Source organism: Miniopterus natalensis, chromosome 7, assembly GCF_054644295.1.
Source record: "Miniopterus natalensis isolate mMinNat1 chromosome 7, mMinNat1.hap1, whole genome shotgun sequence".
NCBI classification, from domain to species: domain Eukaryota; kingdom Metazoa; phylum Chordata; class Mammalia; order Chiroptera; family Miniopteridae; genus Miniopterus; species Miniopterus natalensis.
In genome coordinates this window covers 16,369,524-16,386,740 of record NC_142087.1, presented here as the reverse complement: position 1 = coordinate 16,386,740, position 17,217 = coordinate 16,369,524, and the positions used below count along the sequence as shown (strand labels likewise).

General features: G+C 43.0%; 1 non-coding gene across 2 annotated transcripts in view; it reads left to right on the top strand.

The window, feature by feature from the left end:
• Positions 1-17,217, top strand: part of LOC107539342 (uncharacterized) — a 41,202-nt gene that overhangs the window by 4,193 nt on the left and 19,792 nt on the right. Inside the window, exons 2-5 of one of the 2 annotated variants that reach the window (XR_001603391.2) lie at positions 6,196-7,047; positions 9,845-10,081; positions 15,364-15,452; positions 16,372-16,490. This is a non-coding gene — a transcript (uncharacterized LOC107539342). Of the gene's footprint in view, positions 1-4,867; positions 7,048-9,844; positions 10,082-15,363; positions 15,453-16,371; positions 16,491-17,217 lie in introns of those variants that run through there. The other variant, XR_015714808.1, reaches the window with a different exon arrangement.

Below are 17,217 nucleotides of genomic sequence, written 5' to 3'. Positions count from 1 at the left end.
ATGAAATACAACTTGAATCCAAGTCTCTCTGACTCTCTCACCCCCACCTCTCCCATTCAAGCCCTGGAGAAGTTTCTAAACTGCCCTCCTAATTGAGATTGCTGGCCCTTGTAAGCACTTAGGGCCAGGCTGACAGAATGCTGACACTAATTTAGTCTTCTATTGCCTTATGAGTGTATAACCACATGCAATATTTCATAAAGAGAATGGCAGAGCAATTTGCAAATATAAAACCCAGATGCTTAATTTTAATTTCTGGGTTTTCATTTCAAATCCATTGTGAAACAGGCAGGTTGTTTCCAACCATAAGTAGATGCCTGGTATCTGTCTATAAAGATCCCCGGGAGCTACTCTTAGATCCTTAGTGGTGTTTCTGCTTACATTTGCTTTACTCTTGGAAAGCCTTTCACCTGGAGTGGAAAGAGTCAGGCGCCCTCCTTGGGAGACTGAGGTCCCGTCCAGGGGGTGCTGCAGTGCTTCCTCCAGGCTCAGGAGAGCTCATTGTGTGCTTCTCTTCCCGGCTCTGCTCAGTGACATCACTTCCACAGCGTGAAACTAGCCACGGTGGGAATATTGGAACATTGGAAATTGGTAAACCCAATTCCAGCAAATCAAGACTCCTTCCATTCCCCCTCTGGCCTCCCCCCAAATGACTTAGCCTCCTTCCCTGGGCCTTGTGAATAATCCGAGTACTTCCCTTCTAGGTTATTCTGCAGATTTAGTGAAATGAAGCATGTAAAGCACATGGCACTGCTTCCATGTTTATTTGTTTAAATAAGGTAATGCACATGCAGGGTCCAAAAGTCAATCAAACAAACAAGGTTACAGCAAAACGGAAGTTTCCTTCTCAACCTGGACCCCATTCCAGTTCCTAAAGGCAGCCTGCTTCTCTGAAGCGCCCCAGAGATGGGCTCTGCACAGATAAGCATATGTACATGTATTCACATGTATATGTATTAGTATCAGCATTTCTATCCCTCATATATATATATATATGAGAGAGAGACATACATTTATCGATCTGTATCTGTCTTACATTCTGTCTGTCCATCTATCATTATTCTAAACTGGCTCATATAGATCTAACTTGTTGTTTTTACGGACTGCCCATTATTCTATTTCTGGGATGCAACCAGCCCTCTGTGGGTGATATTTCTAAACTGGTGGTTTCCCATTTCTTGCCAGTAAAAACAATAGGCGTTGAATAACCTGCCTATTGCACAGAAACATGAATGTATCTGTGGGCTCAGTTCCTGGATATGGAACCATTGGGTCAAAGGGTATGGGCATTTTCATTTCTCGTTTGATTGTCAGATTGCCTTCAAGGGGTTGTGCCAATTTTCTCTCCAACCCATGATGTAGGTGAGTCATGAGTCCAACTTTTTGATCTGTGCCATCTGAAAGTCCTTGGCTTCCCGAGGGACAAATGGTCCCCATTATTATTATTGACAGAGGAACTCAGGCGCAGGGAGGAAGGGGACTTACCCACCACAACCAGGCTTCTGCACGTGAAGCAAAGAGCTGGTGGGTCCAGGTTGACACTGACCCCATCAGCCGTGCCAGGCAGTGGGTGGTGACCCCTGGGCACTCGAGTCCTGTAACCTCTGTCCTGCCTTGCAGGCTTTGCCATCCTGTTTTCCTTGAGTGAAATTTCTCAGGAACATTAAGGGTCAAGAAGTTGGGAGGCCCCAGTGCACTGGGGAGCTTCAGGACAACTTGTTCCCTATCTGAACAGAATCTGCTTTCTGAAGCCCAGGCTTTGTCATCTCACTCTTTCTTTAAAACTTTCTGAGGCTCCAGGATCACCTGAGAACGGGTTGGCAGTGCACATTTTTGGGCCCCTCTGCAGACCTACAGAGTCGGATACTCTGGAGGTGGGGCTCAGTAATTGGGGTTCAATAAACACTTGGATGATGGCGACATGTGCCCAAATCTGAGATAATAGAAAGACATAAGCTTCCATTTTATACTTGTTCCTAACAATAACCCCTGGTGTGCTGCCCCTCCACCTGCCTGGCATGGCCTTCTTCTTCCTCCTAAGGACAAAGCCAAATGCACCCCCTCCCCCTGATCCAAGGAGGGCGATTTCTCTCCCCAGGGGCTCCTTTCACTTCAGAGTCCTTGCTGCGGCCAGCGTGGAATCGCTTCCCCACTTCGCGTGGGAGCTCCTGAGAATGCTCCGCGGCCTGGCTCAGTGTCTGACACAGAGTTGATACTAACATTTTTCAATGGCAATTTGAGGTGAGCCTGTGCATTTTTCTGTGCTCCCTGCTAAATTGTGCTTTGATGAATACCTCAGATGAGGACCGAGAACCAATTTGTAATCTGGAATGGTGGCAAGAAACTGTTTTTCCCCTTCCCAGAGCTGCTATGGACCCAGTGGGCTGAGACTGACCACTAATGGGTGCTTTGGGGATGACCTAGGGAGCTAGGAGCACAGGGATAATAAATCAGGAGAGGAGAATTTAGTATGTCACTGCCCAGCCCACTGAGCCCCTTTCTCCCCAGGCTTCGTCTGGATGGCTTGGAGAGGCCTCAAGGTCAAAACTTGTGAGGAATTGTGACATGGCGAGACCTTTCTCAAAAGGCCACTCAGTCATCGCAGATTCATGTTTCATGCCCAGGAGCCTCCCGGATTCTCAGAACAATGTTTGTTCCATAGGACCAAGCTATACCAGAACACGCTGACCTTTATTCTGGTGCAGAACTGAAAGTCTAAAGCAATACGCTGCCAACCAGATTGGCAATCTCCCCCCACCCCCCTCAGCTAACAAGCCTTTATATCCCACTGGTTCATCAAACATTTAGCGGGCATCAGCTTTCTGGCAGGCACTGTGCATGCTCTTGGAACACACAGATAAAAAGGTGCTGTCCTCTCTCACTCGCCAAGTGCGGGAGCAGAAGTGTGGACGAATGATCGTGACAACGCAGGAGTTTCCAAAGCATGGCCCCAGGACGCCTGGGGGCCTCTGAGACCCTTTGAGGGGATCCATGTTATTTTCATAATAATACTAAGACATTACTTGCCTCTTTCACTCTCAGTTTTCATGTGTGTACAGTAGAATTTTCCAGAGGCAGCATGCTGTGTGATAGCACGACATACTATAATGTACAGCAGATTTGAGATCCAGTTGTCTATGAAACCAGACAAAGAGATTTTTAAATTTGTAAAACAGTCTCTCTACTCACTATTTTTTTGAAAATGTACTTATTTTTCATAAAATATTTTGTTTATATTAACATAATGGGTTATCATTTTAAAGATAAGTTAATACTTTTAAAATGTCTCCATTTTAATTTCTAATATAGTAAATACTGGTTGATATTAAACACAAACAAAAATCTCTTTGCTGTCCTCAACAGTTTTATTAAACTTTTCATTTTGAGATCATCGTAGGTTCACAGGCAGTTGTAAGAAATAATACAGAGAAATCCTGTACACCCTTCACCCAGCTTTCCCCGGTGGTAATATCTTGCATAACTAGTACAATATCACAGCCAGGGAATTGGCAGCGATACGGTTCACGCATCTCATCCAGATTTCACCAGTTTTACATGCACGTGTGTGTGTTTGCACACGTGCACATGTGTGTGCAATTCTATGAAATTTTATCACTCGTGTAGATTTGTGTGACTACCACCAAGGTCATGACAGAGCAGTTTCATCACAGGGACCTCATGCAGCCTTCTGTGGCCGCAGCTGCCTCCCCTCTCGCCTCCCTAACCCCTGTTCTCCCTCTCTAGAATTTTGTCACTTTGAGAATGTTATATAAATGGAATAGTACATTATGTAACCTTTTGAGATTGGCTTTTTTCACTCAGTATAATTCCCCTTGAGAGCCATCCAAGTGGGTGCGCGTGAAAATCCTGCTTTCCTTACTGTGGCTGAAGAGAGTTCCAGGGTATAGATGCCTCACATTTTGCTTAATCTTTCTCCCGTGGAAGGGCGTTTGGACTGGTTCTGATTTCTGGCTATTATGAATAAAGTTGCTGTGAACATTTATGTACAGGTTTCTGTGTGGGCATACATTTTCACTTCTCTGCCTCAAATGTTCCAAAGTCCAATTGCTGGTAGTATGGTAAGCGCTTTTTTTTTTTTAATCCTCACCTGAGGATTTTTTTTCTATTGCTTTTCAGAGAGAGAGAGAGAGAGAGAGAGAGAGAGAGAGAGAGAGAGAGAGAGAGAGGAACATCGATGTGAGAGAGACACATCGATTGGCTGCCTCCTGCACACACTCTACCGGGGCTGGGGATCAACCTGAAACCGAGGTACATGCCCTCGCCAGAATCGAACCCAAGACCCTTCAATCCGTAGGACAATGCTTTAACCACTGAGCCAAACCCACTAGGGCGGTAAGCACGGTTTTAATTTTATAAGGAGTCTCCATACCTTTTCCCTGAGTGGCTGTACCTTTTTACTTTCCTACCAGTGACTGATGAGTAGCCTGGTATCTGTGTATCCTCACCAGCATTTGGTGTTATGATTTTTTATTTTTAGACATTCTAATAATTGTAGTGATATCTCGTTGTGATTTTAATTTGCATTTTCTGATGGCTAATGATATTGAAATATTTTCATATGCTTATTTGCCATCTGTCTATCCTTTTTAGTGCAATGTCTGTTCATGTCTTTGGCCCACTTTCTAATTGGACTGTTTGTTTTCACTCTTGAGTTTTGAGAGTTGTTTCGTGTGTTCTAGATACCAGTCCTTTGTTAGCTAGGTGGGTTGCAAGTATTTTCTCCCAGTGTTTTTTTCCTCTTCATAGGCCTTTTTCAGAGCAAAAGGTTTTCATTTTGAATGATTCAAGTTATCATTTTAAAAAATATGTCTTTATTGATTTCAGAGAGAGGAAGGGAGAGAGAGAAACATCAATGATGAGAGTCATTGGTCGGCTGCCTCCTGCAGACCCCCAACTGGGGATCGAGCAACCCAGGCATGTGTCCTGACTGGGAATCGAACTGTGACCTCCTGATTCATAGGTTGACACTCAACCACTGAGCCACCCTAGCTGGGCTCAGTTTTTTCTTTTATGGATTATGCTTTTGGTATCAAGTCTAAGTCTCTTTGCCCAGCCCCAGGACCTGAAGACTTTTTCCTATGTTTTTCTTTCCCCTAAAATTTTTATAGTGTTACATTTTTTACATCTAATCCTTAATCCATTTTGAGTTAATTTTTTGTATAATTTGTGAAGTTTAGGTCGAGGTTCATTTGCCTATGAATGTCAATAATTTCTAAGGGATCCTGGGACCAAAGATTTGAAAACTTCTGCAATGAGGTATATGAGGTACTCCAAGACGGGTGTGTGCGTAGCACCATGGGAAGGTTAACTCTGAGCAAGAAGTTCTAGAAAACTTCCCAGAGAAGATGCCATCTGAGTTCCGCTCTGGAAGATGAGTAGGATCTTACCAAGCAGGAGAGAAATCTCCTTTTCTTTTCTCCATCTTCCACAGCCAGTGATATTCCCAGTAATGGGGTTAATTCTAAAAGAGGGAAGTATGGAAGATAAAGAGGACCTAGGGGTGAGGCAGGCCTTGGTTGAAATTCTTATATAGCTTAGTTACTTACCTTTTCTAAGCCTCTGTTTTCTATCTGTAAAATGAGAGAAATAATTTTTTCTTTTCAAGGAAACTGAGGATTAAATGAGATAACTATGTAAATTGGCAAGCGTGGTACCTGACACATGGTAGGCACTCAATGAATTACCTTCTCTCCCCCTTTCACGATTTCCTCGATCTTTTCTCCATGTATGAATTTAAACCCATCCTTTGGTGTTCAACTTTTATTTAATTTCATTCTTTCCCCCCACATTGCTCTAGATGAGTGACTCTCAAACTTTATGTATCAACCATCCACAAAGCAGATAATATTTAGTTGTGGAGGGCTTCTTAAAACACAGATTGCAGAATTTTGGTTTAGTACGTCTAAGATAAAACCCAAGAATTTGTATTTCTAACAAATTTCCAGGTGATGCTGATGCTACTGATCTGCAGACCACACTTTGAGAACCATTGCTCTAGATATTTTCAATAACTGTCTCAATAGATTGTATAGAAGTCAAAATATTCACTTTCCACATGTAATAGATTTTCAAGGAAATGGCTTGTTGTGTTTGTTTTTCAAAATTCACAGAAAACTCCAATGGGGTGACTTCTGGTTTTAAGATGGCTGAATTTTGTTTTGTTTTTAATTGCAGTAAAAAACACATGCCGTGAAATTTACCAGCTTAACCACTTTTCAGTGTACTGTTCGGTAGTGGTAAGTATACTCCAGGATGGCTGAGTTTTATTTCCATCCTATTCTCAGAAAATCCACTCCAGACAGTAAGGAGACCATGCAGCATCCTCTCTCCATCTTTGATGAAACCAGGAGAGCTCTCTAACCCTGAAACAATAAATGAAGACGGGAACTGGGTTGGGGAATGACAAATGATTTGGCAGAGTGGAGGAGGGCCCACGGTCCTGCCTAAGGAGGGGCATATATTGAGGAACAGCCAATTCACCCCAGGATCCCAGAAGGCTCAGGAATGGGCAGAACAGATATTTCAGCAGGTGGAGGTAAAACAAGGTGCTAAAATGGGGGGATTGACTGAGGTCTTTGTCATGGGGAACTTCAACCCCATGTAGTCAGGCACTTTTCAGAGGACACCAAAGGGTTAGTCTCTGGAGAATCTGAACCAGAGAGAGTCCAGATTTAGTGATCACATCCCAGCATAGAGGAAAAGTTTGGGGGGCTGAACTAGACACGGGTGGCCTAAAAAGCTGCACCCCAAATGATGACACCCCAGCCCATTCCTAATTGAACTCCAGAATATTTACATGTAGTCTCATTAAGCAACATTGTCCCCACCCCCAGTGGACTGGAGCCTCCTTTTATGAAGAAACCCACCAGCCCCAGAGAAAAGACCTGCAACCATGACATTTGGGGCTTCTCAGGAAGTCAGTTGCCCTACAGTGAAACACATCAGTCAACCCCAGTCCATGCTGGCAAGGCTTACAGTCAGCTCGTACGTGCCTCACTTTGAAACAAAGATTATTAGTCGCTCGAGGTAAGTTTCCAGTCTGGAGCAGAAACCAAAGAAAATACTGCAGAGGCAACGCTTTGTTGCAACTGCACTCTGGCCTTTTCTGGCCTGTTTGGGCATCTGTGAATGAGGGGTTGGCTATGTAAAGGATTCTTTTTTTTTCTTATATGTTTATTTTTTTAGAGAGGAAGGGAGAGGGATAGAGAGATTGAAACAGATGAGAGAGAAACCTCTTTGGTCGGCCGCCTCCTGCACACCCCGTACTGGGGATTGAGCCTGCAACCTGGGCATGAGCCCCGATGGGGAATCGAACCAGTGACCTCTTGTTTCGTGGGTCAAAACCCAACCACTGAGCCACACCAGCTGTACTGTAAAGGATTCTTAACCTGGATGCCTGCATCCCTGCCAGTGGGTGCCAGTTTCTGTGTGCGTGTGCATCTGGGCTCAAGTCAGGTTCTCCAGGGGAGCCTGAGATGCACGAAGTCAGGAGCCTCGTATTGACTAGATTTCTCAGCTCTCTCCCTGGGTTTGTTTCCTGCATGTGTCCTGCTTTCTCACACCTCTGGGACTCTGCTCATGCTGCTACTTTGACTGGAGCACCTTTTCCTTTTTGGTAGAGTTCATTCCTAATCTTTCCAGGCTCATCTGAAATATTGGGTTTTTCAGAAAAACTCTGACCTTCAACCTCCACTTGGGTGTCCCTTGGTGCCTCCCAGATCTATGTACACCTTCCTCATCTCCTTTAGAGGGATGTGTCTGCTGCCTCTGTGTGCAAAAGCCCCTCTTCTCCCAACAGCCTGGCTGGAGAGCTGAGTGATAATTTTCTGGTAGCACCTGCTTGCCCAGTCTCAGGATAAAGTGCTTGTTAATGGGACTGAGAGCTGGACTGGTGGGTAGTTGGGAGTAAATCAGCTTAGGCCTTTGAATTATACTTTAAAGCTCAGCAGAAGACAGAGTGAGCTAAAAAAAAAAAAAAGTGGAAGACAGGACAATTTTTAAAATTCTTTTTGGCTGTTTTTAGGTTACCCAGTAGGGTTCAGCTTACTGATTGAGGCTCTTCTGAATACTGTGAACTTGGTGAAGGGAATTTGAGGTCAAGGCAATACCCTGACTCTCTGATTCAGCACCGGCATCTCTCAGAAGGGTGTGAGGTGTGTACGTCAGTTCAGCCCTAATCCACATGCTAAGTGGAATAGACATTATTATTTGGGGGCCACCCTGCATTTGAACCCCTTTGCTATCTTTGGAGAATTCCACATTTTATGAGTCTTCATGGGAGGCAAAGACCACTATATTTCTGTTAAAGGGTTTTAAGCTCCAACATTTATTTTTTCATTCTTAGGATTTCCATCTCTCTGCTTCCATTACCCATCTGTTTTGTATACTGTCTACTTTTCCCATCAGAGCCCTCCTTAGCATATTAATCATAGTCATTTTAAATTTCCATTCTGATAATTCAGCATCCCTGCTATATCAGTGTCTGGTTCTGATCTTTTTTCTGTTTCTTTAAACTGTGTTTTTGTCTTTTAGAATGCCTTGTAATTTTTTGTAGAAAGCCATACTCTATAAAAGGAACTCTGGTGAATAGGCCTTTAGTGATGCAGTGGTGAGGTGTAGGGGGAGGGGAGGCATTCTGTCCTTTGATTAAGTCTCAGTCTTCTAGTGATCCTGTGTCTCTGGGCTGTGAACTTCACAAGCGCTTCTCAGTTTTTCCCTCCCTTAGAGGGACAGGGTAGCTGTCAAGGGCTGGAGTTAGGTATGTACTTCCTTTCCCCCAGGTCAGTTCGGCTCTGATAAAGCCCCAGTAGGTAAAATAATTTCTCCTGAGGGCAGGCCTTGTTAAGAGCAGAGTGCTTTGGTGTACTTCAATATATGGTGTATTTCCTGTTCCCCTACCAGAAGCATGAAAAGATTTTTCTCCCCTATTCACTGAAATTCCAGTATTTACTGTGAGAACCCGGTCAAGCTCCTGGAGGTAAAACTTACAAAAGTGTGGGGGTTCCTCGTGTCCTGGTTCCCCTGGAGTTTTTATCTCTCAGTCTTATTTACACTGAACCTCCAGGAATTCATCAGTTATAATTCACACTTTCCTACCCTGGCACTGGTTCCCGTGATGGTTTCTGCCCCAGTAAGCTGCGATTCTCTGTGTCCGCCTGTCAGTCTCTAATTGTGGCAGCAGCAGTTCGCCCTGTGACCTCACTCTTACAAATCTAACAAGAGTTGATTTTTCAGTTTACTCAGCTTCTTACTTGTTAGGACAGAGCGACAACTTCCAGGTTGAACTAGACCAGCAGTCAGTGATTTTTTTAACATACTTTTCATTGTGGTAAAATATATGTAACATACATTTTAGCATTTTAATCAGTCCTGAGTGTTCAATTCAGACGCATTAAGTACATTCACATTGTTGTGTGACCATCACCACCATCCAGCTTCAGAATTTTCTCGTCACCCCAAACTGAAACTCTGTACCCATGAAACAATAAATCCCCATTATGTAAATGATAACTTTAATATTAGTGTTGATGCTGAACAGCAGCGATTGTTCTATTAGGACATTGGGCATCATTCTCAAGGACTTGCTTGGGGTTGGGCGCCATGACGTGCTTTTATGAAGAGGCTGGTGGAATCAGCATGTTTTAGGGAGGGTCACTGATGAGAAAAAACTGGAGGCTGAGTGTGGTGTTGATGTTCATTCTAGTCAGAGCTAAGCAAGCTGCCCAGAAAGTCTGTTCTAAATGGACACATTTATCAGGGTAAATGTCCTGAGTCCACATTGACTTCATTTCACTGGTTTTGTTTTATTGTTTCATCTGCCCAGGAACCTTGGAACTCTGAGAGAGATGAATGGGAAGATTCCATGTGCTAATCTCATTTCCAAATGTAATTGGCACCTGAATTACGAAGCGCTCTGCTTCCAAAGGCTGCATTAACAGAGCCATCCATCCTCTCCTCCATCTAGGTGGGCCAGCATGCCTCGGTGATGCATGTTCATTGCTCCAGCAATGGAGAAGTAGTGGAGCTGGTACAACCTTTCTGGAGGGCAACTTGGCAATAGGTATCAACATTTTAAATTTGCAGAACCGTTAGCCCCACAATTTCATTTCATGGATTTAATTCATCTCAAAGAAGTAATTGGACAAGTGGGTAAGGATGTTTGTACAGAGATGTTCAATGCAGCTTTGTTTATAATTGTGAAAAACTGGGAACATTCTAACTGCCCAACAATAGAGGACAGTTTACATTAATTATGACACACAAAAGGGCATATTTACTGTGTAACTGTTGCCAAAGATGAGGTAGGGCTGAATGTAAGGCAAAAGCTCCACAGTATTCAGGCATAGTCAGTAGAATGCTTCCCTGGTTAACCTTTTCCCAGTAGAGTGACTGTTAGTTTATAAAACCCAAACTTGATAGTGTATATGTATTTCTCAATAGCAATGCTTTGGGGGCAAATGCTTATATTAAATTATATCTATACAGCTAAAACTCAGTTGAATAGTTTAAACAATATTACTTGGGGAACGAAGTTTCACATTATATCCCAAATAAAATTGGTAGATCAGGATTACATGTAGAAGTGTGGACAAATCAGTTGAGTGATCCAGACTGTCTAGTACCCATCAGTTTGGCTGATGAATGCCATGGGAGTCACAGTGTGACACTTCCAGGAAAGCTTTTATAGAAGGAACAGACCCCATTTTCTGGCCTCCTTTGGACTTTTTTGCCCCTTCCTGCCTGGAATATTGATGTGTTGCCTAGAGGTGCAGCAAACGTCATGCAACTGTGAGGCTACAAAACCCAAAGATAAAAGTCTTTGGCAGAGAGGGAAGAAGGAAAGCGGAGGCATGCCCAGGACTTCTTGTTATGTGAGACATATAGGCCTTATATTGTTTATGTCTCTTTTCTCATATCTTCTGGCATATGCTTCCAAACGCAATCCTGATACAGCTGTGGTTTCCATTTTTCCTTCTTAAAGGCAAATGATAAAAATATACCATGTACGAATAAATACAACTGGATGACTCAAATAGAAAGGTCCAATAAAAAATCAACTGAGTGATAAAGGGTTGTGCAGCTTGATTTGCTAGCAATAAGAGATGCTGTTTTACATACACTAAGCAAATATTTACCAACGAATTTAATTGTTGATGATGGGGAAGTAATGCTAAGCATCTTACATTGTAACATGACAGTTTTTAAACACGCACACACACACACACACACACACACACACACACACACCCACACCCACACACCCACACCCACACCCACCCACCCACCCACCCCTTACCGAGTTTTAGTAAAATTTCAAGAAATTGGTTTAGAGTTTGGAGCTAATGTGTATATAATTTTTCCTATTTAATATAATGGAAATAGGTTTCCTTTTGGCATTTTCATTAAGACCATCTTAATGAAAATTTTAGGACCCAATTAGTGATATTAACTGGAATATGCCAGGTCGTGGAGGGGATCCTACTGCCCTGCGGCCAATCCCTATCTCCACTGGTCTCCAGGTTCAGTTTCACCCTTTCCCTCCCCCACCTGCTGATCCTTGCAGCCCCCCCCCCATATCTGGCACAGCCCCTGGACCCCTCCTTCCTCCACTGAGCTGGGCCTTCCCTCTTCTAGTATCTCCTCCTTCTGCTCCCCAGCACCCCCAGTCTGTGGAAAGCAGCTACTTTTTAGGTTCCCAGTTGGAGCCCCTCAGCTGCCTCATCAGTTCCGAGTCCTCCCCACCACGGATGATCTCCCTCAGCAACCATATGCAGGGCTGGGCGCAAGGAGCAATAATGTACAACTGCAATAGAAGTAAAAAAAAGAAAGAAACCAAAATAAAAGAATACAACTAAGTTGAAAAGCACGTTGTAAACACGATGCTGCTGCCATGTACAGAGGCAGGAAAGGCCTTAAGCACGTCCCTCTTTGAGACTGTGGGAAACTGCCCCAGAATCTCATCAGGTTTCCCCTCCTTGCTCACGGCAAGAGCTGGGTCATGCGACCCATCCTCAAGCCAGTCAGTGGCACGGGGAAGGGGGCATTACCAAGAGTTAGAGCAGATCTCCGCGGGAGCTACTTGTTAGCAATTCCTGCAGAGCCTTGATGCCTGAGCCCACAACAAACCAACAGTCTGTGGCGCAGTATTTCTGGGGGTGGGACCTGGGGATTTGTACCTATTTTTAATTCCCGAAGGGTCAAACCACTCTGTTACACTAATCATAATATTAGGGTTGTTAGCAGAAAAAATGATGGAAAGTGTTTGTTGTGTAGACAAATGATAATGTTTGACTTATATGGTGTGCTCCTATTTCTTTAGGTTAAAAAATTATATAAACATATAAAATGACATACATGCCAAGAAAAGGTTCTGGAAGACCATAGATCAAACTTTTAATAGTGATTATCAAGGTGTGGGGTCAGGAGGATTAAGTACAGTTGATTTGCACTTAGTTGAACTTTTACAATAAGCATTAATCACATGATCAGAAAAACAATGAAGACAGATGCATTTTAGAAAACAGGATTTTTTTAAAAAGGAAAAAGGTTGCAAGGGGTGAAACGCTGCTTTATCCCTGGGGGATGACCTCTGCGGGGCATTGCCTTGCTCAGGAACTCTGCTGTGAGCGTAGGCTTTATCACTGACCCAGCAAGTGTTCCTCTCTTTGCCACCTGACTAGGGGACGGGTAAACTGATCTCTGCGGTCCCATCTCCCTTGCCAGCGACTGGGTTAAGCCAGGACATGATGCAGTTGTGACCAATAAGATGTGCGGAGGCATCAGCTGGGGGGGTGGTGTGTGTTTCTGGGAATGTTTCTTTACTTTGCAAAGGGACAGGGGAAAAGAGGGTCTCCTTCCCCAGCCATATTCTTGACTATAAGTGATGCTTGAACATAACAGCTGCCATCTTATTATATGGGGACAAACTGAGGACAGCAGAGTGAAAATCCTTGGTAGCACGTTTTTAAACCTGAAGTATAATTTACATACAACAAAGCACACAAATATTAAGTGCACAGCTTTGAGAATTTTTATGTATGTACACACGTAACCTCCCCGATCTAGATGTAGAACATTTCTGTTACTGCAGAGGGCTTTCTCCTGCCCCCTTCCAGTCAATACCCAATACCCGCTTCCAATATCCTAATTCTTCTCTCATAATTGCTTTACCTGTTCTTGAACTTCATGTACATGATGCACATAGTGCAGGCTCTTCTGTGTTTGGCCTCTTTTGCTCAACATGTTTTCTTTGAGATTCATTCATACCTTTATGTTTATCTTTAAAAAAATCATTGATCAGTGTTCCATTGGTACCACAATTTATTTTTTCATTTCCTGTTGATGGATATGTGAGTTATTTTTAGTTTTTGGCTATTATGATCAAAAAGGTACTATAAAAACTCTACATACCTGTCTTTGAGTGGATATTATCTTATTACTTCTTACATATGTATATATGAGAGAATAACATAATATATATGAGTGAAATTGCTGGGCTATAGGATAAAGAGCTATTTTAGCTTTAGTAGGTTCAGCCCAATAGTTTTCCAAAGTGGTTGAGCCAATTTACACTCCCACCAGAATTGTGTGAGATTTGTAATTATTCTACATTGTTGCTAACACCTGATATTGTCAATCTTTTTAATTTTATCCATTCTGGTGGGTGAATAGTGGTGTCTTTTTTATGAAATTGAATTTATTGGGGTGACACTGGTTAATAAAATTATATAGGTCTCAGGTGCACAATTCCATAATACATCATCTGTACACTGTGTTGTCAAGTCTCCTTCCGTCACCATTTATCCCCCTTAACTCTCTTCTACCCCTCTTCCCCCTGGTAATCTCCATGCTGTTATTTGTGTCTATGAGTTGTTGTCGTTTTTCTTAATCCCTTTACATTTTCACCCAGCCCTCCAACCCCCTCCCCTCTGACGGCTGACAGCCTGTTCTCTGTATCTTTGAGTCTGTTTCTATTTTGTTTGTTAGTTTATTTTGTTCACTAGATTCCACATGTAAGTGAAATCATATGTTATTTGTCTTTCTCTGCCTGGCTTATTTCACTTAGCATAATACTTTCCAGGCCCATCCAGCTGTCACAGAAGGTAAGGTTCCCTTCTCGTTTCCAGCTGGGCGGTAGGCATCCATTGTGCAAATGTGCAACAGCTTTCTCACCCGCTCATCTGCTAATGGATACTTGGGCTACTTCCAAAAATTGGCTATTGTAAATAGCACTGCAACAAACATAGGGGTGCATATATTCTTTCAAATTAGTGTTTTGGGCTTCTTTGGATAGAGTCCCAGAAGTAGTGGTATTTTATTGTAGTTTTAGTTTGCTTTTCTCTGATAACCTTTTCAAGTGCATTTTGGTTATTTCCTCTTCTGAGCGGTGCCTGTTCAAGTCTTTTCCCCTTTTTGAAAGTGGACTGCTTTGTCTTTTACTTATTGATTTGTAGGAGTTCCTTCATGTTCTGGATATAAGTCCTTTGTCGGATATATGAAATGCAAATATCTTCTCCCAGCCTGTAGAGTGCTTCTTCACGTGCTTAGTAATGTCTTTTGAGGAGCCTAAGTTTTTATATTTTAGAAAATCCAAGTGATCAATCCTTTCATGATAGTGTTTTTTGCACTCAGTTTGAGATATCTGCTTACCCCCAAGATCATGAAGATATTTTTCTATGTTTTTTTAGAAGACTGATTCTTTTTAACTTTTGCTTTAGACCTATAATCCATACTACATTAATTTTTATGTGTGGTGTGAGGTAAAAATTCATTTCCCCCCATACAGATTATCTTCTGTATGGAAATCCAATTCTCCAGCACAAAAGAAATGCAGTAGCACCCTTGTTGTAAATCAAATGAACATACATGTTTGCGTCCATTTCTGGACTGTCAGTTCTGTTCCTTTGGTCTTTGTCTAGCCTTGTATCACTACCACTGTGTTTTAATTATTATAGCTTTATATTAAACATTGACATCTGGTAGTGTGTGCTCCTCTTTAAGATTATCTAAGCTGCTCTAGGTTTTTTGTATTTCCATGTAAATTTTAAAATTAGCTAGATAATTTCCACACATAAACCTTGTAAGAATTTGATTGCAATTGCATTAAATCTGTAAGTCAGTTTGAGGATTGACAACAATATCGAGTCTTCCAATTCATGGTACATTTCTCCATTTATTTAGATCTTCTTCTTGATGACTTTGTTGAACATCTGATTTAATTTAATCAACCCTGGAGTTGCCTGACCTTGGTCTTCTTGATATTATATTACAACATTACATACAATTATTATTTAATACATTTTCCTTTCTGCTTATACCATTTTTTTTCCTGGTTACTTGCAGCCAAAAACGCCTGAACTGACAAACTTTCCTTGTAGTGTGATGGATTAAGCAGAAGGCTTGAATCTATGCTACTCCCTGTGTGGCCATGGGTAAGTCACCTAACCTCTCTGGGCCTATTTCCTTATCCATGGAAACCTCACAGGGTTGGAAAGGTGTTCTCTTTTTCACAAACTGGTGAACGCTGACTCATCTTTCATGTCTCAGTTTAAGTTTCACTTTCTTTGGGAAGGCTTCCCTGACTCTTTCAAAAAAAACCAAAACAGCCCCTAGCTGTTCTTTTCCTCCGCATACCTCTCAGAGCGGTCAGCACGCTGCGATGCCGTTGACTGCGTGCTGGTCTCCATCAGAGCCTTACCGGGCCAGTCAGGGACTTGGCAGGGAACAGAGGATACGCTCAGAGGGCTTAATTAAAGAAAGTGAAGGAAGAGACAACAACAGAGGAATAGACAGGATGGAGGGGGCCCACGGGATGACGAAGTCCCCCAGGGAGTAACCAGGGAGGCCACAATCTCCACTCTTGAGTCTGAAGGCTAGAGACGAGGGGGTGCAGCTGGAGCTCAGGGAGAACCGTCGCCAGAGGGGCTGCCCAGCAGATGCCACGAGCTGTCAGGGAGCAGAGCCTCCTGGGAATCGTGGGCAGGCGAGGGGGAGGAGAACTACGCCGTCCTCTCTCCTCTCACTCTCTGACCTCCTTCAGCTCCCATTGGGTCAACCCAGCCAGCAGACAGAGGGCAGAGGAGTCCAGGTGATGCAGCTTGTAGAGGTTGGCCCCTGGCGGACAGAGCAGAGCAGCAGGAGGCAGAAGATGAATTAGAGAGAAGAAATAGGTAACAGTCAGCATGCTCACCTTTCGCATAAGCTTCTGCAGATTGGAGGCTGTCTTTAAAAATAATGTTGCCATAGTGTTTTAAACATTTGTTACAAAAACCCAAACATCATAGAAAATAGAATACCCCCTTTTAGCCCCAGCAATAACCGTAGCTAACTATCTGTTCTAAAATATTTCAGATTTGCTATACATGCACACTGAATATGTGGGTCTGTGGAAGACTGCATTTCCAAAAATGACCACAGCAGAATTTCTGGCCTTCTGTGGCCTTCCTGACATTGCCACGTCCCATCACAAGGTGAGTCTATTTTTCCTCCCCTTGAGAGCCTGGGGAGGGCTTTGTGATTGCTTTGATGAGAATGTGGGAAAGTGATGCTGCATGACTTCAAAACTAGGTCATAAAGGCTATATTGCTTTGCCCAGAAATTGCTCTTTCTTGGGATGCTCACCCTGGGAACCCAGTGAACACGTTATGAGGAGGCCCAGGTCCCATGAAGAGGCCACGTGCAAATGTGCTGGCTGACTGCCCAGCTGAGGTCCCAGCTGACAGCATTAACTGCCAGATGAGTGAAAGAATGAGCTTCCAGATGATTCTAGTTTCCAGCATCTGAGTGACCTCTGCTGATGCTGCATGGAGCAGAGGCAGTTATCCCCACCAAGCCCCACCCGAAAGGAAGCTTCATGAGCAAAATAAATGTTCTTTATTTTATTTTATTAAAGCCACTAGGATTTTGAATAACTTGTTATATAGCCATAATAGCTAGAACAGAGGCAGAATTAGGGGGTTAAACTCTCAGGCTCTGGAGTCAGACTTCTTGGGTTTGAATGTGGCCTCTTATTCCCTGTGTAATATTTGGCAAGTTGTTCAAATTCTAATCCTCAGTGTCTTCATCTGTAAAATGGGAATAATGATATTAAAACTCTCAGAGAGTAGGATCAGGGTATAAATCAATCAGCTCAGTGCCCAGCATGCATTAAGTTATTATTATTATTGATTGTTGATTCCCTGAAAGGCCACCAGGAAA